Source organism: Hyla sarda, unplaced genomic scaffold (genome assembly GCF_029499605.1).
Source record: "Hyla sarda isolate aHylSar1 unplaced genomic scaffold, aHylSar1.hap1 scaffold_1931, whole genome shotgun sequence".
Classification (NCBI taxonomy): Eukaryota; Metazoa; Chordata; class Amphibia; order Anura; family Hylidae; genus Hyla; species Hyla sarda.
This window is the reverse complement of record NW_026608587.1, coordinates 21,447-47,366: the sequence shown is the minus strand read 5'-3', so window position 1 is coordinate 47,366 and position 25,920 is coordinate 21,447. Positions and strand designations below refer to the sequence as shown.

The 25,920-nt window shown below is 48.0% G+C and overlaps 5 non-coding genes and 2 pseudogenes across 5 annotated transcripts; all 7 read right to left on the bottom strand.

The window, feature by feature from the left end:
* Positions 1–1,231: 1,231 nt before the first annotated feature.
* On the bottom strand, positions 1,232–1,414 carry LOC130316506 (U2 spliceosomal RNA). The gene has a single exon (XR_008863820.1). It is a non-coding gene; the product is annotated as a U2 spliceosomal RNA (small nuclear RNA).
* A 5,798-nt stretch (positions 1,415–7,212) lies between these two features.
* Positions 7,213–7,389, bottom strand: LOC130316510 (U2 spliceosomal RNA; annotated as a pseudogene).
* Positions 7,390–9,478: 2,089 nt separating this feature from the next.
* LOC130316493 (U2 spliceosomal RNA) lies at positions 9,479–9,669 on the bottom strand. Its single transcript, XR_008863809.1, has one exon. It is a non-coding gene; the product is annotated as a U2 spliceosomal RNA (small nuclear RNA).
* A 2,080-nt stretch (positions 9,670–11,749) lies between these two features.
* On the bottom strand, positions 11,750–11,930 carry LOC130316505 (U2 spliceosomal RNA; annotated as a pseudogene).
* A 7,179-nt stretch (positions 11,931–19,109) lies between these two features.
* LOC130316503 (U2 spliceosomal RNA) lies at positions 19,110–19,300 on the bottom strand. The gene has a single exon (XR_008863818.1). It is a non-coding gene; the product is annotated as a U2 spliceosomal RNA (small nuclear RNA).
* A 2,092-nt stretch (positions 19,301–21,392) lies between these two features.
* Positions 21,393–21,583, bottom strand: LOC130316502 (U2 spliceosomal RNA). The gene has a single exon (XR_008863817.1). It is a non-coding gene; the product is annotated as a U2 spliceosomal RNA (small nuclear RNA).
* A 2,089-nt stretch (positions 21,584–23,672) lies between these two features.
* LOC130316492 (U2 spliceosomal RNA) lies at positions 23,673–23,863 on the bottom strand. The gene has a single exon (XR_008863808.1). It is a non-coding gene; the product is annotated as a U2 spliceosomal RNA (small nuclear RNA).
* Between the last annotated feature and the right edge of the window lie 2,057 nt (positions 23,864–25,920).

Genomic DNA, 25,920 nt, shown 5'->3' with positions numbered 1-25,920 from the left:
CATATATATATATATATATATATATATATATATATATATATATATTTCTCCGCCGAAATCACTTTTAAACCCATTTCCACCTTTTTTTCCCTTCTCTTCCTCTTACTTTTTTTTCAAGTTTTTTTACGTTTTTCTCCTTTTCGCCTCTTTTCTGGGCGTATTATTCTTCTTTTTCTTCTTTTTTTTTCGTCTAATGCATACCCCATCAGTGCAGCAATGCTTATTCAATACCGCCAGCAGATGGAGACACTGGGGGATAATTTTCTAAGGATTTATACTGATTTTTCCTGTCTGAATTTGTCGCACAGAAAGTTGCAGGCCAAATATGTGTGACATTTCTGCGACTTTAGCTTCTAGAGCATTTTTACAACATTATACATAGGTGCTGAATACATAAAAAGCGACTGTTCAGCGACAGACAAGTCGCATCGGCTGAAAGTAGGCCAGAATGTCAGTCCATGTTGGAGCAGGTTTAGATACAGTCTAAAGTATAGATCTCAAAGTCTGTGCACAGAATTTAGCAAGGGCCTCGCACCTTCTGATGCATCAGGTAGGTGCACAATAGCATAGCCTAACCCTCTGTACTTTGGTCTATATTGATGCGGGACATAGACAGCCAGCTGATGACCAATCCATTAGTGCAATGGATGGCTGGAAGCATTTGTCTTTGCCTTTGCAATACCACAGAAGCAATGCATGGTCAATGTACAGCAATGACACACCTGTGTGAACAGCCAGGAGACCCCCCCCCCCCCCCCCATGTTATGTTACATAGTTACATAGTTAGTACGGTCGAAAAAAGACATATGTCCATCAAGTTCAACCAGGGAATTAAGGGGTAGGGGTGTGGCGCGATATTGGGGAAGGGATGAGATTTTATATTTCTTCATAAGCATTAATCTTATTTTGTCAATTAGGAACATTCAGCACCCACCCGCTATCAAGGCAGCTGCCTATCATGTCATGCCCTACCTGCACAGGTGTGCTGGCTACTCAAATGATCCAATTAAGGAGGCCATTTAGTCAGCAGCAGCAGAAGTCCTGTGCCTGGACGCTCCAACAGCGGCCAGACACAAGCAGAAGCAGAAGCAGCAGAAGCAGCAGAAGCAGCAGCAGCACCACCTTTTGTTTTTTGGCTGCAGCAGCAGCAAGGCCCACAGGGCTGGCTAGCTGGCTAGCCAGCAAGCAGGTAGCAATGAAAGTAGGAATCTTTCTTTTTAACCCTGTAAGGGGGTGGTGCACTGTACCCGAAGATACTGCCATATCGGGTCAATGCATAGGGCGACGGAAGCAAGCTTCGAAATCGGCCCCCGTTCTCAAAAATCCATTTAATATATGGTCCCCAGATAGGGGACGTATCAGATATTAAACTGATAAGAACAGATTTTTTTTTTTTTTTGATTGAAAGAGCTTTATTTTCCGTTCAGTCATTACAAGTCGTACAATAAATTACAGTCACACAAAGCATGATAGTACAATACACAGCAAAGGTTCCCTAAGCTATACATCGCACACCATGCTACTCTAACATTCAGCTCAATCCTGCAATAGAAAAGCACAAGAGATCAAACAAAAACCAAATAATACAATCTGTGATCGGGGTAGGGGTGTGGGCGACTATGTGGGGGTAGGGAGGGGGCGGATCACAGGGCCAAACTGTTGGGCTGTATCTTCAGGGAGACATGGGAGAAGGAGAGGGGTCTTCACTCCTCTTCTTCCTCATCAACGGCCGAGCTGTCCAAGATGGAATAGTCTCTAAGCAGGTTCTTGATGAACCTGCGGCAGTCCCGGACGGACATGTTTTCCCTGTTGATCACGAGGCGGTTCCTGGAGAGCCACACTGCGTCCTTAAAACAGTTCATAAGGCGCCAGGCCTCCTGGATGGCCTCCACGTCGTGGGTCCCAGGGAACAGGCCGTAAAGCACCGAATGGTACGATAGGCAGCTCCTGGGCACTGAGTCTCTGAGTTCCTGTTCTAGGGCGTCCAACAGACCCTGTGCAAAGGGGCACTGCCAAAACACGTGGAAAGATGTTTCCTCCACGTAGGGGCAACGGGGGCAGTACCGGGTCTTGCACAGGTTGCGGGCATGCATGAATGACCTGAGAGAGAGACCTCCCATGACGGCCATCCACGACAAGTCCTTGTGTCCATTGGTAAGCCGCTTTGAGGCCACATTGTTCCAAACTGTCTCTGCAGTGGCTGCGGGGAGTCCCGGAACCAGCTCGGTCGAGTCCTTAGCTCGGATGAGCTTGTGGATTGTCTTTGGCTTCCATAGGTCTGGTTTCAGTCCTTCCAGCTGGTGCTCCCTCACAAACCGGACAACATCCCCATAGAACCAGGGAGTGTTCCAGTTGTAAGGGATGGAGCTGTCCCACTTGTCCCAGCCCAGCTGTCTCCAGAGGGGCATGAGAAGCAAGCGAGACATGGACCTGCCCGCTGAGCCAGTCTTTTCTACAAGAGTCCGCTGCACCGTGACACATGCAAAGGAGGCCCTCAGCAGAGCGGGGATGTCGGGTATTCCCTTCCCACCCTTGCGGGGTTCCTTGTACATCACGGTCCTCTTGACTCTGTCCATTTTGCCCCAGACGAAGCCAAACACTGTCCGGGTGATGGCCTTGCAAACGGTGGTATGGGGAGGCCAGGCCTGTGCGGTATATTGGAGCACAGGCAAAACTTCACTCCGCAGGACAAGTGCCTTGCCTTCCATCGTGAGCTTTCTGGAGCTCCACAGTCCGATCTTTGAGTTTATCCTTCCTAGTCGGTCTTGCCAAGACTTAAGGGCCGCTCCTTCCTTCCCGAACCAGACTCCAAGAATTTGAATGAAGTCCGGCTTAATAGTAAAGGGGAAGGGGGCGGAAGAAGCCAGGTGCCACTCCCCGAAGAGCATGGCCTCCGACTTCCCGCAGTTGACTTTTGCCCCCGAAGCTCTGCCGAAGTCCTCGCAGGTCTGGACGAGTGCAGTCACCGAACGCTGGTCAGCGCAGAAGACGGTCACGTCGTCCATGTAGAGCGAGCACTTGACCTCGTGGCGATCTGGTCCTGGTGCGGTGATCCCTCTGATCTCTCCACTCTGCCGGATAGTCTCAGCGAAGAGCTCTATAACACAAACAAAAAGGAGAGGTGAAAGAGGGCAGCCTTGTCTAACCCCTGAAAGAATGGAAAAGGGGTCAGTCTTCCAGCCGTTCACCAACACCGTGCTGTAAATGTCAAAATACATAACGTTAACAAAAGAGCAAAACATCTTCCCCAGACCCAGCCTGCGCAAAACCCTGTCCATGAATGCGTGGGAGACACGGTCGAACGCCTTCTCCTGATCTAAGCTGACCAGGGCGGCGCGGCCCCCGCGGTCCTGGATGTAATGGACCGTGTCTCTCACAAGGGCAAGGCTGTCGGCAATCCTGCGGCCAGGAATGCTGCAGGTCTGGTCCGGATGGACGATCTGCCCCATGACAGGTTTCAGCCTGTTGGCCAGCACCTTGGCGAGGATCTTGTAGTCCACGTTCAGGAGAGAGATGGGACGCCAGTTTTTCAGGTCACATCTCTCCCCCTTCCGCTTATACAAGATCGTGATCATCCCTTCCCTCAACGACGGAGGCATTCTGCCCCCCACCACCATCTCCTCGTACACCTCCAACAGGTCCGGACAGGTCAGGTCACCCAGCGCTACGTAGAGCTCGGCCGGGAGACCGTCACTGCCCGGGGTCCTGCCGGGCTTAAAGGATTTAGCGGCAGAGAGCAGCTCCCCCACCGTCAAGGGATCGTCCATAGCCGCCGCACCTGCGGGATCAACAACGTTAGTGACACCTGACAGGAACCTCTCGGCGGCTTCGGGGTCGGATGACTTGGGGGCGTAGAGGTTGCTGTAGAAGTCGTGGACGACCCCCATCACTTCCTCCTTGCCGCTCCTCATGTGTCCGGTCTCATCTCGTAGCTCAGTCAGGGGCGTGTGGCCGGCATGGAGCTTCCTGAAAAAGAAAGAGTTACATTTCTCACCCTTCTCCAGGTTCTCCACCTTGGAACGAAAGACGATTCGCTTGGATTCCTCCTCAAAGTGCCTTTTCAAGCTCTTTTTGGTCTCCTCCAGCTCCTCCCTGACGTCCCAGCCACACTGGAGCAGGTCCTGCAGGGACCGCAGCTCGCGCTGCAGTTTCCTCAAGTCCCACTTCTTCGCACACGCCTGTTGTCTGCCTTTTGCCTGAAAGAAACAACGGAATTCGACTTTAACATATTCCCACCAGTCGCTGATGCACTTGAACAGACATTTGTCATTTCGCCATACAAGGTACGCATCCCTAAGTTCCTCCATGACCTCCCTCTGCTCCAACAGGGCACAATTCAACTTCCAGGAGCCTGGGCCAGGTGGGAATCCATGGCCCAGAGTCCCCCGGAATCGAATGGCCCTGTGGTCAGAGAAGAAGCAGGGGACCATAGAGTACGACACCTTTCTGACTGCTCTCGAAGTGAAGATGAAGTCTATCCGAGAACGGAGCGAGCCATCGGGGCGGCTCCACGTATAGTTTACGGAGCCGTTCCCGATGGACCCGACAACGTCCTGCAAGGATGCCTCCGTCACCATCTCAATCAGCAGTTTAGACGTCACGTCCAGGTTGGCGGATGTGCCAGAACTGCGCCCGTCCACCTCAATGGGGCAGTTGAAGTCACCACCCAACACTACTGCCCTAGTGGTGGCGAGTTCAGCCCGCAGGGCCTGGAGAACCTCCAGTCGGACATCCCTCTCAGGGGAGGCGTACACGTTGATGAGCCGCACGGGCTCACCCGCCCAGGAACCGTCTGCGACAAGAAGTCTGCCACAGACGAGCTCCCGGACGGAATCAAGTGCAAAGTTACCTCCCCTGATCAGGATGGCCACCCCCGCAGACCTATTGTCGCCCCCACCAGACCAGTAGGAAGGGCCGTGAGGCCACTGCCTGGCCAGATGGTTGTAAGACCTAGAAGCAGACAAAGCACATTCCTGCAACATGTAAACATCACACCTCTGGGAATCTAAGAACGTAAGAACAGTCTGGAATCTAAACCAAGCTCTAATACTCCTCACATTAATGCAGAAGATGTTGAGATCAGCCATGGGAATAAAAAAGAGAGGTTAGTTCTGATACTAGTTACCAGTCTGGTCGGACGGGTCCTCTTCTCTGGCGCCTGTCGGCTCGTGTGGCTTCTCGTAGCGCCCTTCCAAGAACTCGTCGTAGACCGTGTTGGACGGAGTGTCCAGGATTTTCTTAACCTCTGGGTCCTGCAGCAGCTCCTCCATAGATTGAGCTTGGACTGGCTCTGCTTGGACCTGCTCCACTTGGGCCTGCTCCATCACCTCCTCTCCTTCTGAAGCCTCAGGGCTCTCGCAGACCTGCTCCATCTCCTCCTCCTCATCTGAAGCTTGAGGGGTTTCGCAGGTCTCGATTATCTTTCTTTTGTGGGACTCTTCTGATACGTTGTCCCTTCCTTTCCTCTTCCTCTGTATGGTACCTGGGGGAGGAAGCACAGGAAAGTCCTCCGAAGGGCGGGCACCAGCAGCTGGAGGGGGGTTAGGTGCTGCTGGGCCAGGAGAGAAAGGAGGCTGGGTGGGGCGGGGGGCAGGAGAGAGTGCCCGGGCAGGGGAGGACGGGGCAGGGGTGGGCCGGGCAGGGGAGGACGGGGCAGGGGTGGGCCGGGCAGGGGAGGACGGGGCAGGGGTGGGCCGGGGTGGGGTACGGGGGGCAGGGGTGGGCCGGGGTGGGGTACGGGGGGCAGGGGTGGGGCGGGATGGGGCAGGAGGGGTGGGGGTGGGACGGGATGGGGCAGGAGGGGCAGGGGTGGGACGGGATGGGGCAGGAGGGGCAGGGGTGGGACGGGATGGGGCAGGGGTGGGACGGGATGGGGCAGGGGTGGGGCGGGATGGGGCAGGAGATGGGGCGGGAGGGGCAGGGGATGGGGCGGGAGGTGCAGGGGAGGGGCGGGACGGGGCAGGGGTGGTGGCTTTCGCCTTCTTACCCTCCTTGGTCGGCTTGGCCATCCGTGGTGTTGGCTCCGGAGCTGGGGCTGGCTTCGGTGCTCTCGCTGCCACAGATGCCCATGTTCTCTCCCTCTGGGGGCAGTCCTTGTAGCTGTGGGCTGCCAGTCCGCAGAGGTTGCAGGTCTTGCTCTTGGGGCAGTCCTTGGTCGTGTGACCTGTCACACGGCAATACCTGCAGGCATCCTCCGTACAGTCCTTGCCCTCGTGGCCCATCTTGCCACATCTCCTGCAGGTCTGCGGCATGTCCGGGTAGAAGATAAGTCCTGTGGAGTTGCCCAAGGAAAATGTCGTTGGCAGGTGCTGTAGTCCGTCTGGAGAAGCAGGGTTCTTGTTGAGTCTGACGACCACAGACCACTTGCAGGTCCAGTATCCGAGTGAGTTCAGGATGCGGGTGGGCTCCCTCACCACGGTGCAGAAGCGCTTCAGGAAGGTCGAGATGTCCGTGCCTGGGGTGTGTGGGTTCCGCATTGAGACCGTCACCCGCCTCTCCTCTCTTTGAATAAGGCAGTTGCCCACAAAGCGAGAGAAAGGGGATTCGGGACTCGCCGCTTTCACCACCTCCCAGTATCTTCTACAGGTCCCAATGGTGGCAAAGGTGATGTAGAAGATTCCCGAAAAGAAGGTTGCTATTCCCAGGGTGTCAGCCGTGGGGAAGCCTTGATCCGCCAGCATCTTCTTGCAGAACACGTCGTGGGACATGTCCGGCACCCTTCCGTCCACGGGCTTGAGCTTCAAGGCAACAGTCTGCCTCATCCAGGGCTCCAGGGTTGGAGCTTCCAGGTTAGGAATTCTGCCGCCCTTCTGCCTTGCCGTGGTGGAGGTTGAAGCTTGCTGTGGTTGGGGCTGGACCTCCAGGCCTTGCCCTGCAGCCTCCTGGGTGGACTTGCTGGTTGAGGCCATGGCTTCTTCCAGCAGGCTCTTTTCCGCTTCCTTGCTTGCTTGTGGAGAGAGGCTTCGCAAAGTCTTCTTTCCCGGGTGGGAGGAGCTATGCAGATCCGGTCCCGGTGGGAGGAGCTATGCAAATCCTTCTCCAGAGGCAGCGAGTTTCTTCGAAAAGATTCTGCGCCGCCTTCCTCTTCGCCGCTGTTCCGGAATTCACCGCCGATTCCCTTCTTCCAGGTTCTTCGTCGGCTTCTTCCGGAGCTGCAGTCTTCAAGATCTTCTCCTTCTTCAGATGTTCCGAGGCAGGCAGGAGACGATCTTCAGGTGGTATGCTCTAGAGAAATGCGGTTCTAATAAGAACGAAAAGTACTGCAATCGTACTACGCAAAATCTCTACCACAATGCTTGGAGTTCTTCAGACCGTAGCGATCATGGTATCTCCCCTGCCAGGTAAGAACAGATACTACACTTGATCTTAGCCAAAAGGCCGAGAAGCGATAACCGTGAAAGGGGCGGGCCCAACAAGGTGCCCTTCATGGGCACTATCACTGCTTGCTGTCAGGGAGGCTGCCAGACAATTTTCCATGCACACTCTGGGCTGGGGGGCAGTCAACCACCAGTACACACAGCAGAACCTAAACCCATACCATTATTGCTAAGCAGCAAGACAGGGGCCCATTGCACTCCCACGGGGCCTTTTTAAATGCAATCCATAACCCGGATTTGCCAGGAACCCTTCTTACTCCTCCTACTTGCATGTGACACTGGGCTTAGGATCTGCATAGGAAACACACACACAAGCACACACCTACCTTTGTTGCCTGCAGATGCCTCCTTGGCTGTCCCCAAACGGTATCAAACCAACACCCACGGGAAGCTGTAAGCATAGAGGACATGCCTGCACCCCATTGGACTTACCTGTGTGGGTTAAACCCGGGTTATTTGACAACCTATGGCGGTGATGGTTCTGCTCAGGCAGAGCAGTGCTGATGCTCCTCATAAAGCTGTCGCTGCTGTGAAGGTTCTAGGTGACATCACAAATCCCTATGGTTACATACACAACAAAGCTGGGTTGTTGTTGTTTACACTCTGCAAGGCCTGTGGAAGTGAGTGACATCATAGCACTGTAGTTCTGAGGGTTCTAGATGGATGCAACAATCTCCTGTTGCTTCTATGAAGGCCATAATAGACGACATCACCAAACAGCTCCATAGTCACATACACAGCAAAGGAGAGATGTTGTTTACACCTAGTGATGTCAGTGGTATTGAGTGACATCACAGCACAGTGCTAAGGCTCCTGGGCCTGGACACAGCAGCGGCTGCAATATCTCAACGGAGAATACGTTTATATATATATGTGTGTGTGTGCGCGTATATATATATATATATATATATATATATATATATATATATTTCTCCGCCGAAATCACTTTTAAACCCATTTCCACCTTTTTTTCCCTTCTCTTCCTCTTACTTTTTTTTCACGTTTTTTTACGTTTTTCTCCTTTTCGCCTCTTTTCTGGGCGTATTATTCTTCTTTTTCTTCTTTTTTTTCGTCTAATGCATACCCCATCAGTGCAGCAATGCTTATTCAATACCGCCAGCAGATGGAGACACTGGGGGATAATTTTCTAAGGATTTATACTGATTTTTCCTGTCTGAATTTGTCGCACAGAAAGTTGCAGGCCAAATATGTGTGACATTTCTGCGACTTTAGCTTCTAGAGCATTTTTACAACATTATACATAGGTGCTGAATACATAAAAAGCGACTGTTCAGCGACAGACAAGTCGCATCGGCTGAAAGTAGGCCAGAATGTCAGTCCATGTTGGAGCAGGTTTAGATACAGTCTAAAGTATAGATCTCAAAGTCTGTGCACAGAATTTAGCAAGGGCCTCGCACCTTCTGATGCATCAGGTAGGTGCACAATAGCATAGCCTAACCCTCTGTACTTTGGTCTATATTGATGCGGGACATAGACAGCCAGCTGATGACCAATCCATTAGTGCAATGGATGGCTGGAAGCATTTGTCTTTGCCTTTGCAATACCACAGAAGCAATGCATGGTCAATGTACAGCAATGACACACCTGTGTGAACAGCCAGGAGACCCCCCCCCCCCCCATGTTATGTTACATAGTTACATAGTTAGTACGGTCGAAAAAAGACATATGTCCATCAAGTTCAACCAGGGAATTAAGGGGTAGGGGTGTGGCGCGATATTGGGGAAGGGATGAGATTTTATATTTCTTCATAAGCATTAATCTTATTTTGTCAATTAGGAACATTCAGCACCCACCCGCTATCAAGGCAGCTGCCTATCATGTCATGCCCTACCTGCACAGGTGTGCTGGCTACTCAAATGATCCAATTAAGGAGGCCATTTAGTCAGCAGCAGCAGAAGTCCTGTGCCTGGACGCTCCAACAGCGGCCAGACACAAGCAGAAGCAGAAGCAGCAGAAGCAGCAGCAGCACCACCTTTTGTTTTTTGGCTGCAGCAGCAGCAAGGCCCACAGGGCTGGCTAGCTGGCTAGCCAGCAAGCAGGTAGCAATGAAAGTAGGAATCTTTCTTTTTAACCCTGTAAGGGGGTGGTGCACTGTACCCGAAGATACTGCCATATCGGGTCAATGCATAGGGCGACGGAAGCAAGCTTCGAAATCGGCCCCCGTTCTCAAAAATCCATTTAATATATGGTCCCCAGATAGGGGACGTATCAGATATTAAACTGATAAGAACAGATACTACACTTGATCTTAGCCAAAAGGCCGAGAAGCGATAACCGTGAAAGGGGCGGGCCCAACAAGGTGCCCTTCATGGGCACTATCACTGCTTGCTGTCAGGGAGGCTGCCAGACAATTTTCCATGCACACTCTGGGCTGGGGGGCAGTCAACCACCAGTACACACAGCAGAACCTAAACCCATACCATTATTGCTAAGCAGCAAGACAGGGGCCCATTGCACTCCCACGGGGCCTTTTTAAATGCAATCCATAACCCGGATTTGCCAGGAACCCTTCTTACTCCTCCTACTTGCATGTGACACTGGGCTTAGGATCTGCATAGGAAACACACACACAAGCACACACCTACCTTTGTTGCCTGCAGATGCCTCCTTGGCTGTCCCCAAACGGTATCAAACCAACACCCACGGGAAGCTGTAAGCATAGAGGACATGCCTGCACCCCATTGGACTTACCTGTGTGGGTTAAACCCGGGTTATTTGACAACCTATGGCGGTGATGGTTCTGCTCAGGCAGAGCAGTGCTGATGCTCCTCATAAAGCTGTCGCTGCTGTGAAGGTTCTAGGTGACATCACAAATCCCTATGGTTACATACACAACAAAGCTGGGTTGTTGTTGTTTACACTCTGCAAGGCCTGTGGAAGTGAGTGACATCATAGCACTGTAGTTCTGAGGGTTCTAGATGGATGCAACAATCTCCTGTTGCTTCTATGAAGGCCATAATAGACGACATCACCAAACAGCTCCATAGTCACATACACAGCAAAGGAGAGATGTTGTTTACACCTAGTGATGTCAGTGGTATTGAGTGACATCACAGCACAGTGCTAAGGCTCCTGGGCCTGGACACAGCAGCGGCTGCAATATCTCAACGGAGAATACGTTTATATATATGTGTGTGTGTGCGCGTATATATATATATATATATATATATATTTCTCCGCCGAAATCACTTTTAAACCCATTTCCACCTTTTTTTCCCTTCTCTTCCTCTTACTTTTTTTTCACGTTTTTTTACGTTTTTCTCCTTTTCGCCTCTTTTCTGGGCGTATTATTCTTCTTTTTCTTCTTTTTTTTCGTCTAATGCATACCCCATCAGTGCAGCAATGCTTATTCAATACCGCCAGCAGATGGAGACACTGGGGGATAATTTTCTAAGGATTTATACTGATTTTTCCTGTCTGAATTTGTCGCACAGAAAGTTGCAGGCCAAATATGTGTGACATTTCTGCGACTTTAGCTTCTAGAGCATTTTTACAACATTATACATAGGTGCTGAATACATAAAAAGCGACTGTTCAGCGACAGACAAGTCGCATCGGCTGAAAGTAGGCCAGAATGTCAGTCCATGTTGGAGCAGGTTTAGATACAGTCTAAAGTATAGATCTCAAAGTCTGTGCACAGAATTTAGCAAGGGCCTCGCACCTTCTGATGCATCAGGTAGGTGCACAATAGCATAGCCTAACCCTCTGTACTTTGGTCTATATTGATGCGGGACATAGACAGCCAGCTGATGACCAATCCATTAGTGCAATGGATGGCTGGAAGCATTTGTCTTTGCCTTTGCAATACCACAGAAGCAATGCATGGTCAATGTACAGCAATGACACACCTGTGTGAACAGCCAGGAGACCCCCCCCCCCCCCCCCCATGTTATGTTACATAGTTACATAGTTAGTACGGTCGAAAAAAGACATATGTCCATCAAGTTCAACCAGGGAATTAAGGGGTAGGGGTGTGGCGCGATATTGGGGAAGGGATGAGATTTTATATTTCTTCATAAGCATTAATCTTATTTTGTCAATTAGGAACATTCAGCACCCACCCGCTATCAAGGCAGCTGCCTATCATGTCATGCCCTACCTGCACAGGTGTGCTGGCTACTCAAATGATCCAATTAAGGAGGCCATTTAGTCAGCAGCAGCAGAAGTCCTGTGCCTGGACGCTCCAACAGCGGCCAGACACAAGCAGAAGCAGAAGCAGCAGAAGCAGCAGCAGCACCACCTTTTGTTTTTTGGCTGCTGCAGCAGCAGCAAGGCCCACAGGGCTGGCTAGCTGGCTAGCCAGCAAGCAGGTAGCAATGAAAGTAGGAATCTTTCTTTTTAACCCTGTAAGGGGGTGGTGCACTGTACCCGAAGATACTGCCATATCGGGTCAATGCATAGGGCGACGGAAGCAAGCTTCGAAATCGGCCCCCGTTCTCAAAAATCCATTTAATATATGGTCCCCAGATAGGGGACGTATCAGATATTAAACTGATAAGAACAGATTTTTTTTTTTTTTTATTGAAAAGGAAATATACAATACATAACCAAGTAAATCATTCAAAAAATTACATATTCATCTGAAAAACACATGAATAACACATATTTGACATATACAATATATACAGGAAGCATGTCTTTACATGTACATATAACAAAAAGCTTTCCCTTCATGACTTTCCCTCAGAAAAAATAAATTGCAGCGGATTCTGTCCCTCCAACTGTCCCTTCATATCAGGATATAATCTGTAAGAAAAGAAAAAGAAAGACAAATAAGAATACAATCATAACCAGTACTTCCATTTTTTGTGTTTCCAGATCCCCTCTGCATCATCAGAACCATAGTTTTTCCTATCACATAATACGTAAAGGTAAATTTTACCACGGATCATGCCCAGACATTCCTTCACACTTACTTCAGTTTGATTGAAAATCCTAATATTCCTTACATCCCACAGAACCTCTTTTACACAATTTACTATGAACCATAACACTCTTGCCTTCTCTCTCTCCACTGCACACAAACCAAACATCATCATATTAAAGGATAACATTTCAATTCCAGTAAGATTTTTAATTAGACCAGACATTCTTCTCCACACAGACTTCGCATAACCACACTCCCAAAACACATGTACATAATTCTCACATCCACCGCAACCATCCCTGGGACACACTTCACTGTCTACCAATCTCCTTCTCCTCTGAAATTCCCTTGTTGGCAGACACCCATGAGCTAACATCCAAGACAAGTCCTTTTGTTTATTTGTCAGTTCCTTGTGACTGACATTTTTCCACACTACCTTACAATCCTTCTCAGACAGACCTCCCACACATTCCACTGTTTCTCTCTGCTCCAACACTTTCATCACCTTCTTACTATCATTCCATTCAGTCACACATTCCAGATTATTTTTCCTGACACACCGCCCTATTCTCTGATAGAACCAAGGAACCTCAAAACTTACAGGTACCCTTAAGTCCCTTTCCATTAGCTTATATTTCAACAACACATTACCAGCCAAATACCTTACCATGCACCCAAACACACATTCCTTCTTACTTACAGCGAGACAAAAACTGACATACTTCACAGCCAGGAACACTTCCACATTCATCATTCCTTTCCCACCATGCATTCTGCTTTTCACCACCTTCCCACGACTCAATTTCTCCATCCTTGAATTCCATAAGAAAACAAAGATCTCCCTGATAATTCTTGCCAGACACCTATCCGGTGGAGGAAACACATAATTAACATAAAGCAAAATAGGAATTATAACAGCTTTAATAACCAGAATCCTTCCCTCAATCGATAAAGTCCTTAAAGACCAGAAGTTTATTTTATTCCCCACCCTCCCCAAAACCCTCTCCCAACTTTCTTTCCCATACAAATCATTATCAAACACCACCCCAAGCACTTCCACACCCCCCTCTCTCACAGGCCACTCGCACAACCCACTCTCTCCCCACCCCTCAAAAAATTTACAACCACTCTTCCCAACATTAAGCTTAAACCCACTCATTAAACAGAAACACTCAGTCAATAACTTAGCACGCCTTACCCCTGCCATTGACTTACATACAACAGTAACATCATCCATGTAACCAATCACTCGCATATCCTTCCCATGACTACCAGGTATTTCTATACCCCGCATCACCTTATCTCTCCTAATCATCCCCAACAAAGGCTCAATCATACAAATAAAAAGAATTGGCGACAGGGGACACCCCTGCCGCACTCCAGATTTTATACTCACCTCCCTACTCAGAAAACCATTGACCTGAATCTTACTATAAATGTCCCTATACAAACATTCAATCCACTTCACCATTCTGTCCGGCACATTCATCCTCCTCAAAACCCTAAACAATAAATCATGCACCACCCTATCATACGCTTTTTCAAAATCCACCGTAACAACAGCCACACCTTGCTTCCTAGTTTTACAGTCCCACAATACATCCCTCAGACCTAACAGACATTCAGAAATCCTACGATCAGGCACTGCACACATTTGCTCCTCACCTACCATACAATCAATCACATCCTTTAACCTATTCGCAATAACTTTAGCAATAATTTTGTAATCACAATTCAAGAGCGCTATAGGCCTCCAATTTTTAAGATCCCTCTTATCCCCTTTTTTAAACAATAACACAGTCACACTCTCACTCATACTTTTAGATAACTTCCCTCTCCTAAGTACTTCCTTACACACCTCCCATACATAATCCCCTAACATATCCCAAAACACAAGATAAAATTCCACAGGCAAACCATCACTCCCTGCCACCTTTCCTTTCTTCATCCCATTCACAGCATCCTCCACCTCACTCTTCCTCACATCCTCTTCCATAAAGAACCCATCAATTTCATCCAAACGCTTATCCACATATCCCAAACATTCCTCCTCTAGAGTCACGTCCCGCTCCTTCTCCGTGAATAAATCAGAATAAAACTTCCACACTTCCTCTAACACCTCATCCTTACCAAAGACCTCTACCCCATCATTCTTAAAAACACTCATCATCTCAGTTTTTTTACTGAATGCCTTTTTAAAGAAAAATTTGCTACATTTCTCATCCTTCTCTTTCACTTCAACCCTAGCCTGTGCAATAATCTTCCTTCCATTCCTCTCCAGACACTCATTCACACTTCCACGAGCTTCCTCAATCTCCTTCTCAACACTCATCCCCAAACGCCTCAATTCATACAAATACTCTAACCTTCTTTGCCATCTCTCATACTCTTCTCTATCTTTCCTCCCTTTCTCACACCCTTTTTTAATAAAAAACCTTTTAGTCTCTAACTTCACCCACTCCCACCACTCAACCACACTATAAAATGCATCCTTCCTCAACACCCATCCATCAAAACGCTCCCTATATTCTTGTAATACACATTCATTATCCAATAAAGACACATTCAACTTCCAAACACCCTTTCCATACTCACTTAGACCACCACCTTTTACCACACACTCAATCCAGGCATGATCCGTGAACGGTAACCTCCTCCGTCTGAAATTAGAAACAGACATTAGTTTTGAGACAAAAATGAAATCAATACGCGAACTTGTATTGTTAGAGAAATATGTATAACCGATAGTACCATCATTATGGGCAACAAAGGAATCCTTTAACCCAAATAAATTTACAATCTCTTTAAGCTGCTTACTAGTACTGTCTAAACCAGACCCACCACCCACCGTAGTACTACTCCTATCCCCCTCTGTTATTATACAATTGAAATCCCCTATAAGGAACACATCATCCCTCCCACTCAAAAAGAAATATAATTTCTCAAACACCTCCCCTCTTTCCTTCCTCCCAGTTGGAGCATAAACATTAATTACTTTATATGTGAAACCCCTGAAAATAAAATGCACTAATAATACCCTACCCGGAACAATATGGACAACTTTTTTAACAACAAACTCATTACTTTTGAACAAAATCCCCACCCCCGAATTACGTTCCATTGAACCAGACCATACCGATTGCCCATAAGGCCAGGAGATATTTGGCTCCCCATCCAAGCAGCACTCCTGGAGACCTAGAACATCAAAAGAATATCTAGAAAGTAAATCAAAAATGGCGGATCTCCTTTCTAAAGATCTAATACTGCGGACATTTAGAGAACCAATTGTTAAACTCATTCAAACATTTGAAGGAAAAAAAGGAAATACAAAATCAAGCATTATCAAAAGGAGGCCTAGCCTTTCCCCGACCTCTACCCTTATTTTTTGCCTCCCCTTCCTTAAACTTAAGAGTCTTTGTCAATTTTTTGACTGAACATTCCTCCAAATAACCTGTGCCCAGGGAGGATAAAGAGGAGTCAGAATCAATCTGACATGACGACCCTCCACCTGCCTCCTCCCTTCCCGGGCTAGGAAAGTCCTCAATCCTTTGACTCTGAGGAGTCGGACAGTCATCCTCCGATTCTTCCACCGGCATCTTTCTCTTCAAGGATTCTTTGTCCACAGTCATCTCCTCTGGGGGATCAGAGGCCTCCGAAACAGATGCCCCCGAAACAGACTCCGCCTTCTCCCCCTCTGCCACCAAAGCATCCGGAACAGACCTAGAAATGGAAGGAAAAACAGGGGCAGACTCTGCTTCACTGGTCAGCACGCTAACCTCTGCATCGCCTGCCCTGGCAGCATTGGAGTCCTCAGGAACTGTCCCACCTCGAAGAGCCATTGCATATGATCGGGGTGCCCCGGACTGGTAAGTGGGGCAACTCCTAGCCAGGTGATCCGAAGAACCACAGAAATGACACTTGCGTTTCTCGGGACAGTCTGCAGTGCGGTGATCAGGCTTGTGGCAGTTCCTGCAAACCTGCCCGGTTGTACAGTTCTCTCTGGTATGACCAAAGCAAAAACAGTCCCGGCAAAAACTTGGCATCCCCGGGTAGTGCAGAAACCCCCTGTTGTTCCCTATCGCAAAGTTCTGCGGGGGGTGACAAAAACCTTCAGCACCACCCTCGGGGGCAGGCCTAAACTCCACCCAAAAACGTCTCATGCCTGTGAAAGTCCCCAGGATGTTATTTTTCCTCTCCGCACCAGAAACAGACACACAATACCTTCTTAGAAAGGTCTGGATCTCCTCATCCCGCACAAAAGGGTTGTACATATGCACTACCACTGGAACTTTCTTAGGCCGAGCCTCGCAGGAAATGAATCGGATCCCTTGTAGGTCAGGGTGAGAAGCATTCTCCTTACTCCGGTAGAGACAGGTACGGAGATCATCCAGGTTGTAGAAGGTCACGTCAAAGAATCCTTGGCTGGGAAAGACCTGGACACAGAAGATGGAAGCATGCGGCATCCTCAGCACTCCCTCCACGACCTTCTGCTGGACATGCAAAATCCCGTAGGCACTCCTCTTTTCCTCCTCGATAAACAGCCGTACTGTATTAGGAGCGTTCGGCGCATTAGCCATCCTCTCCGGCAGACCCGTCCTCCGATGATCACCTTCCCGTTATCCTGGGACTAAGCCCTCTCCCCAATAGCAGCAGGTGGGTGAAGCCCAGGCAATAAACCTGGGCGATCCCACAAGGCCGAGGAGAGGGGTACCCGAATACCTTAGGGCAAGACACTTGATCTTAGCCAAAAGGCCGAGAAGCGATAACCGTGAAAGGGGCGGGCCCAACAAGGTGCCCTTCATGGGCACTATCACTGCTTGCTGTCAGGGAGGCTGCCAGACAATTTTCCATGCACACTCTGGGCTGGGGGGCAGTCAACCACCAGTACACACAGCAGAACCTAAACCCATACCATTATTGCTAAGCAGCAAGACAGGGGCCCATTGCACTCCCACGGGGCCTTTTTAAATGCAATCCATAACCCGGATTTGCCAGGAACCCTTCTTACTCCTCCTACTTGCATGTGACACTGGGCTTAGGATCTGCATAGGAAACACACACACAAGCACACACCTACCTTTGTTGCCTGCAGATGCCTCCTTGGCTGTCCCCAAACGGTATCAAACCAACACCCACGGGAAGCTGTAAGCATAGAGGACATGCCTGCACCCCATTGGACTTACCTGTGTGGGTTAAACCCGGGTTATTTGACAACCTATGGCGGTGATGGTTCTGCTCAGGCAGAGCAGTGCTGATGCTCCTCATAAAGCTGTCGCTGCTGTGAAGGTTCTAGGTGACATCACAAATCCCTATGGTTACATACACAACAAAGCTGGGTTGTTGTTGTTTACACTCTGCAAGGCCTGTGGAAGTGAGTGACATCATAGCACTGTAGTTCTGAGGGTTCTAGATGGATGCAACAATCTCCTGTTGCTTCTATGAAGGCCATAATAGACGACATCACCAAACAGCTCCATAGTCACATACACAGCAAAGGAGAGATGTTGTTTACACCTAGTGATGTCAGTGGTATTGAGTGACATCACAGCACAGTGCTAAGGCTCCTGGGCCTGGACACAGCAGCGGCTGCAATATCTCAACGGAGAATACGTTTATATATATATGTGTGTGTGTGCGCGTATATATATATATATATATATATATATATATTTCTCCGCCGAAATCACTTTTAAACCCATTTCCACCTTTTTTTCCCTTCTCTTCCTCTTACTTTTTTTTCACGTTTTTTTACGTTTTTCTCCTTTTCGCCTCTTTTCTGGGCGTATTATTCTTCTTTTTCTTCTTTTTTTTCGTCTAATGCATACCCCATCAGTGCAGCAATGCTTATTCAATACCGCCAGCAGATGGAGACACTGGGGGATAATTTTCTAAGGATTTATACTGATTTTTCCTGTCTGAATTTGTCGCACAGAAAGTTGCAGGCCAAACATGTGTGACATTTCTGCGACTTTAGCTTCTAGAGCATTTTTACAACATTATACATAGGTGCTGAATACATAAAAAGCGACTGTTCAGCGACAGACAAGTCGCATCGGCTGAAAGTAGGCCAGAATGTCAGTCCATGTTGGAGCAGGTTTAGATACAGTCTAAAGTATAGATCTCAAAGTCTGTGCACAGAATTTAGCAAGGGCCTCGCACCTTCTGATGCATCAGGTAGGTGCACAATAGCATAGCCTAACCCTCTGTACTTTGGTCTATATTGATGCGGGACATAGACAGCCAGCTGATGACCAATCCATTAGTGCAATGGATGGCTGGAAGCATTTGTCTTTGCCTTTGCAATACCACAGAAGCAATGCATGGTCAATGTACAGCAATGACACACCTGTGTGAACAGCCAGGAGACCCCCCCCCCCCCCCCATGTTATGTTACATAGTTACATAGTTAGTACGGTCGAAAAAAGACATATGTCCATCAAGTTCAACCAGGGAATTAAGGGGTAGGGGTGTGGCGCGATATTGGGGAAGGGATGAGATTTTATATTTCTTCATAAGCATTAATCTTATTTTGTCAATTAGGAACATTCAGCACCCACCCGCTATCAAGGCAGCTGCCTATCATGTCATGCCCTACCTGCACAGGTGTGCTGGCTACTCAAATGATCCAATTAAGGAGGCCATTTAGTCAGCAGCAGCAGAAGTCCTGTGCCTGGACGCTCCAACAGCGGCCAGACACAAGCAGAAGCAGAAGCAGCAGAAGCAGCAGCAGCACCACCTTTTGTTTTTTGGCTGCAGCAGCAGCAAGGCCCACAGGGCTGGCTAGCTGGCTAGCCAGCAAGCAGGTAGCAATGAAAGTAGGAATCTTTCTTTTTAACCCTGTAAGGGGGTGGTGCACTGTACCCGAAGATACTGCTATATCAGGTCAATGCATAGGGCGACGGAAGCAAGCTTCGAAATCGGCCCCCGTTCTCAAAAATCCATTTAATATATGGTCCCCAGATAGGGGACGTATCAGATATTAAACTGATAAGAACAGATACTACACTTGATCTTAGCCAAAAGGCCGAGAAGCGATAACCGTGAAAGGGGCGGGCCCAACAAGGTGCCCTTCATGGGCACTATCACTGCTTGCTGTCAGGGAGGCTGCCAGACAATTTTCCATGCACACTCTGGGCTGGGGGGCAGTCAACCACCAGTACACACAGCAGAACCTAAACCCATACCATTATTGCTAAGCAGCAAGACAGGGGCCCATTGCACTCCCACGGGGCCTTTTTAAATGCAATCCATAACCCGGATTTGCCAGGAACCCTTCTTACTCCTCCTACTTGCATGTGACACTGGGCTTAGGATCTGCATAGGAAACACACACACAAGCACACACCTACCTTTGTTGCCTGCAGATGCCTCCTTGGCTGTCCCCAAACGGTATCAAACCAACACCCACGGGAAGCTGTAAGCATAGAGGACATGCCTGCACCCCATTGGACTTACCTGTGTGGGTTAAACCCGGGTTATTTGACAACCTATGGCGGTGATGGTTCTGCTCAGGCAGAGCAGTGCTGATGCTCCTCATAAAGCTGTCGCTGCTGTGAAGGTTCTAGGTGACATCACAAATCCCTATGGTTACATACACAACAAAGCTGGGTTGTTGTTGTTTACACTCTGCAAGGCCTGTGGAAGTGAGTGACATCATAGCACTGTAGTTCTGAGGGTTCTAGATGGATGCAACAATCTCCTGTTGCTTCTATGAAGGCCATAATAGACGACATCACCAAACAGCTCCATAGTCACATACACAGCAAAGGAGAGATGTTGTTTACACCTAGTGATGTCAGTGGTATTGAGTGACATCACAGCACAGTGCTAAGGCTCCTGGGCCTGGACACAGCAGCGGCTGCAATATCTCAACGGAGAATACGTTTATATATATGTGTGTGTGTGCGCGTATATATATATATATATATATATATATATATATATATATATTTCTCCGCCGAAATCACTTTTAAACCCATTTCCACCTTTTTTTCCCTTCTCTTCCTCTTACTTTTTTTTCACGTTTTTTTACGTTTTTCTCCTTTTCGCCTCTTTTCTGGGCGTATTATTCTTCTTTTTCTTCTTTTTTTTCGTCTAATGCATACCCCATCAGTGCAGCAATGCTTATTCAATACCGCCAGCAGATGGAGACACTGGGGGATAATTTTCTAAGGATTTATACTGATTTTTCCTGTCTGAATTTGTCGCACAGAAAGTTGCAGGCCAAATATGTGTGACATTTCTGCGACTTTAGCTTCTAGAGCATTTTTACAACATTATACATAGGTGCTGAATACATAAAAAGCGACTGTTCAGCGACAGACAAGTCGCATCGGCTGAAAGTAGGCCAGAATGTCAGTCCATGTTGGAGCAGGTTTAGATACAGTCTAAAGTATAGATCTCAAAGTCTGTGCACAGAATTTAGCAAGGGCCTCGCACCTTCTGATGCATCAGGTAGGTGCACAATAGCATAGCCTAACCCTCTGTACTTTGGTCTATATTGATGCGGGACATAGACAGCCAGCTGATGACCAATCCATTAGTGCAATGGATGGCTGGAAGCATTTGTCTTTGCCTTTGCAATACCACAGAAGCAATGCATGGTCAATGCACAGCAATGACACACCTGTGTGAACAGCCAGGAGACCCCCCCCCCCCCCCCCCCATGTTATGTTACATAGTTACATAGTTAGTACGGTCGAAAAAAGACATATGTCCATCAAGTTCAACCAGGGAATTAAGGGGTAGGGGTGTGGCGCGATATTGGGGAAGGGATGAGATTTTATATTTCTTCATAAGCATTAATCTTATTTTGTCAATTAGGAACATTCAGCACCCACCCGCTATCAAGGCAGCTGCCTATCATGTCATGCCCTACCTGCACAGGTGTGCTGGCTACTCAAATGATCCAATTAAGGAGGCCATTTAGTCAGCAGCAGCAGAAGTCCTGTGCCTGGACGCTCCAACAGCGGCCAGACACAAGCAGAAGCAGAAGCAGCAGAAGCAGCAGCAGCACCACCTTTTGTTTTTTGGCTGCAGCAGCAGCAAGGCCCACAGGGCTGGCTAGCTGGCTAGCCAGCAAGCAGGTAGCAATGAAAGTAGGAATCTTTCTTTTTAACCCTGTAAGGGGGTGGTGCACTGTACCCGAAGATACTGCCATATCGGGTCAATGCATAGGGCGACGGAAGCAAGCTTCGAAATCGGCCCCCGTTCTCAAAAATCCATTTAATATATGGTCCCCAGATAGGGGACGTATCAGATATTAAACTGATAAGAACAGATACTACACTTGATCTTAGCCAAAAGGCCAAGAAGCGATAACCGTGAAAGGGGCGGGCCCAACAAGGTGCCCTTCATGGGCACTATCACTGCTTGCTGTCAGGGAGGCTGCCAGACAATTTTCCATGCACACTCTGGGCTGGGGGGCAGTCAACCACCAGTACACACAGCAGAACCTAAACCCATACCATTATTGCTAAGCAGCAAGACAGGGGCCCATTGCACTCCCACGGGGCCTTTTTAAATGCAATCCATAACCCGGATTTGCCAGGAACCCTTCTTACTCCTCCTACTTGCATGTGACACTGGGCTTAGGATCTGCATAGGAAACACACACACAAGCACACACCTACCTTTGTTGCCTGCAGATGCCTCCTTGGCTGTCCCCAAACGGTATCAAACCAACACCCACGGGAAGCTGTAAGCATAGAGGACATGCCTGCACCCCATTGGACTTACCTGTGTGGGTTAAACCCGGGTTATTTGACAACCTATGGCGGTGATGGTTCTGCTCAGGCAGAGCAGTGCTGATGCTCCTCATAAAGCTGTCGCTGCTGTGAAGGTTCTAGGTGACATCACAAATCCCTATGGTTACATACACAACAAAGCTGGGTTGTTGTTGTTTACACTCTGCAAGGCCTGTGGAAGTGAGTGACATCATAGCACTGTAGTTCTGAGGGTTCTAGATGGATGCAACAATCTCCTGTTGCTTCTATGAAGGCCATAATAGACGACATCACCAAACAGCTCCATAGTCACATACACAGCAAAGGAGAGATGTTGTTTACACCTAGTGATGTCAGTGGTATTGAGTGACATCACAGCACAGTGCTAAGGCTCCTGGGCCTGGACACAGCAGCGGCTGCAATATCTCAACGGAGAATACGTTTATATATATGTGTGTGTGTGCGCGTATATATATATATATATATATATATATATATATATATATATTTCTCCGCCGAAATCACTTTTAAACCCATTTCCACCTTTTTTTCCCTTCTCTTCCTCTTACTTTTTTTTCACGTTTTTTTACGTTTTTCTCCTTTTCGCCTCTTTTCTGGGCGTATTATTCTTCTTTTTCTTCTTTTTTTTCGTCTAATGCATACCCCATCAGTGCAGCAATGCTTATTCAATACCGCCAGCAGATGGAGACACTGGGGGATAATTTTCTAAGGATTTATACTGATTTTTCCTGTCTGAATTTGTCGCACAGAAAGTTGCAGGCCAAATATGTGTGACATTTCTGCGACTTTAGCTTCTAGAGCATTTTTACAACATTATACATAGGTGCTGAATACATAAAAAGCGACTGTTCAGCGACAGACAAGTCGCATCGGCTGAAAGTAGGCCAGAATGTCAGTCCATGTTGGAGCAGGTTTAGATACAGTCTAAAGTATAGATCTCAAAGTCTGTGCACAGAATTTAGCAAGGGCCTCGCACCTTCTGATGCATCAGGTAGGTGCACAATAGCATAGCCTAACCCTCTGTACTTTGGTCTATATTGATGCGGGACATAGACAGCCAGCTGATGACCAATCCATTAGTGCAATGGATGGCTGGAAGCATTTGTCTTTGCCTTTGCAATACCACAGAAGCAATGCATGGTCAATGTACAGCAATGACACACCTGTGTGAACAGCCAGGAGACCCCCCCCACCCCCCCATGTTATGTTACATAGTTACATAGTTAGTACGGTCGAAAAAAGACATATGTCTATCAAGTTCAACCAGGGAATTAAGGGGTAGGGGTGTGGCGCGATATTGGGGAAGGGATGAGATTTTATATTTCTTCATAAGCATTAATCTTATTTTGTCAATTAGGAACATTCAGCACCCACCCGCTATCAAGGCAGCTGCCTATCATGTCATGCCCTACCTGCACAGGTGTGCTGGCTACTCAAATGATCCAATTAAGGAGGCCATTTAGTCAGCAGCAGCAGAAGTCCTGTGCCTGGACGCTCCAACAGCGGCCAGACACAAGCAGAAGCAGAAGCAGCAGAAGCAGCAGCAGCACCACCTTTTGTTTTTTGGCTGCAGCAGCAGCAAGGCCCACAGGGCTGGCTAGCTGGCTAGCCAGCAAGCAGGTAGCAATGAAAGTAGGAATCTTTCTTTTTAACCCTGTAAGGGGGTGGTGCACTGTACCCGAAGATACTGCCATATCGGGTCAATGCATAGGGCGACGGAAGCAAGCTTCGAAATCGGCCCCCGTTCTCAAAAATCCATTTAATATATGGTCCCCAGATAGGGGACGTATCAGATATTAAACTGATAAGAACAGATACTACACTTGATCTTAGCCAAAAGGCCGAGAAGCGATAACCGTGAAAGGGGCGGGCCCAACAAGGTGCCCTTCATGGGCACTATCACTGCTTGCTGTCAGGGAGGCTGCCAGACAATTTTCCATGCACACTCTGGGCTGGGGGGCAGTCAACCACCAGTACACACAGCAGAACCTAAACCCATACCATTATTGCTAAGCAGCAAGACAGGGGCCCATTGCACTCCCACGGGGCCTTTTTAAATGCAATCCATAACCCGGATTTGCCAGGAACCCTTCTTACTCCTCCTACTTGCATGTGACACTGGGCTTAGGATCTGGATAGGAAACACACACACAAGCACACACCTACCTTTGTTGCCTGCAGATGCCTCCTTGGCTGTCCCCAAACGGTATCAAACCAACACCCACGGGAAGCTGTAAGCATAGAGGACATGCCTGCACCCCATTGGACTTACCTGTGTGGGTTAAACCCGGGTTATTTGACAACCTATGGCGGTGATGGTTCTGCTCAGGCAGAGCAGTGCTGATGCTCCTCATAAAGCTGTCGCTGCTGTGAAGGTTCTAGGTGACATCACAAATCCCTATGGTTACATACACAACAAAGCTGGGTTGTTGTTGTTTACACTCTGCAAGGCCTGTGGAAGTGAGTGACATCATAGCACTGTAGTTCTGAGGGTTCTAGATGGATGCAACAATCTCCTGTTGCTTCTATGAAGGCCATAATAGACGACATCACCAAACAGCTCCATAGTCACATACACAGCAAAGGAGAGATGTTGTTTACACCTAGTGATGTCAGTGGTATTGAGTGACATCACAGCACAGTGCTAAGGCTCCTGGGCCTGGACACAGCAGCGGCTGCAATATCTCAACGGAGAATACGTTTATATATATGTGTGTGTGTGCGCGTATATATATATATATATATATATATATATATATATATATATATATATATTTCTCCGCCGAAATCACTTTTAAACCCATTTCCACCTTTTTTTCCCTTCTCTTCCTCTTACTTTTTTTTCACGTTTTTTTACGTTTTTCTCCTTTTCGCCTCTTTTCTGGGCGTATTATTCTTCTTTTTCTTCTTTTTTTTCGTCTAATGCATACCCCATCAGTGCAGCAATGCTTATTCAATACCGCCAGCAGATGGAGACACTGGGGGATAATTTTCTAAGGATTTATACTGATTTTTCCTGTCTGAATTTGTCGCACAGAAAGTTGCAGGCCAAATATGTGTGACATTTCTGCGACTTTAGCTTCTAGAGCATTTTTACAACATTATACATAGGTGCTGAATACATAAAAAGCGACTGTTCAGCGACAGACAAGTCGCATCGGCTGAAAGTAGGCCAGAATGTCAGTCCATGTTGGAGCAGGTTTAGATACAGTCTAAAGTATAGATCTCAAAGTCTGTGCACAGAATTTAGCAAGGGCCTCGCACCTTCTGATGCATCAGGTAGGTGCACAATAGCATAGCCTAACCCTCTGTACTTTGGTCTATATTGATGCGGGACATAGACAGCCAGCTGATGACCAATCCATTAGTGCAATGGATGGCTGGAAGCATTTGTCTTTGCCTTTGCAATACCACAGAAGCAATGCATGGTCAATGTACAGCAATGACACACCTGTGTGAACAGCCAGGAGACCCCCCCCCCCCCCCCATGTTATGTTACATAGTTACATAGTTAGTACGGTCGAAAAAAGACATATGTCCATCAAGTTCAACCAGGGAATTAAGGGGTAGGGGTGTGGCGCGATATTGGGGAAGGGATGAGATTTTATATTTCTTCATAAGCATTAATCTTATTTTGTCAATTAGGAACATTCAGCACCCACCCGCTATCAAGGCAGCTGCCTATCATGTCATGCCCTACCTGCACAGGTGTGCTGGCTACTCAAATGATCCAATTAAGGAGGCCATTTAGTCAGCAGCAGCAGAAGTCCTGTGCCTGGACGCTCCAACAGCGGCCAGACACAAGCAGAAGCAGAAGCAGCAGAAGCAGCAGCAGCACCACCTTTTGTTTTTTGGCTGCAGCAGCAGCAAGGCCCACAGGGCTGGCTAGCTGGCTAGCCAGCAAGCAGGT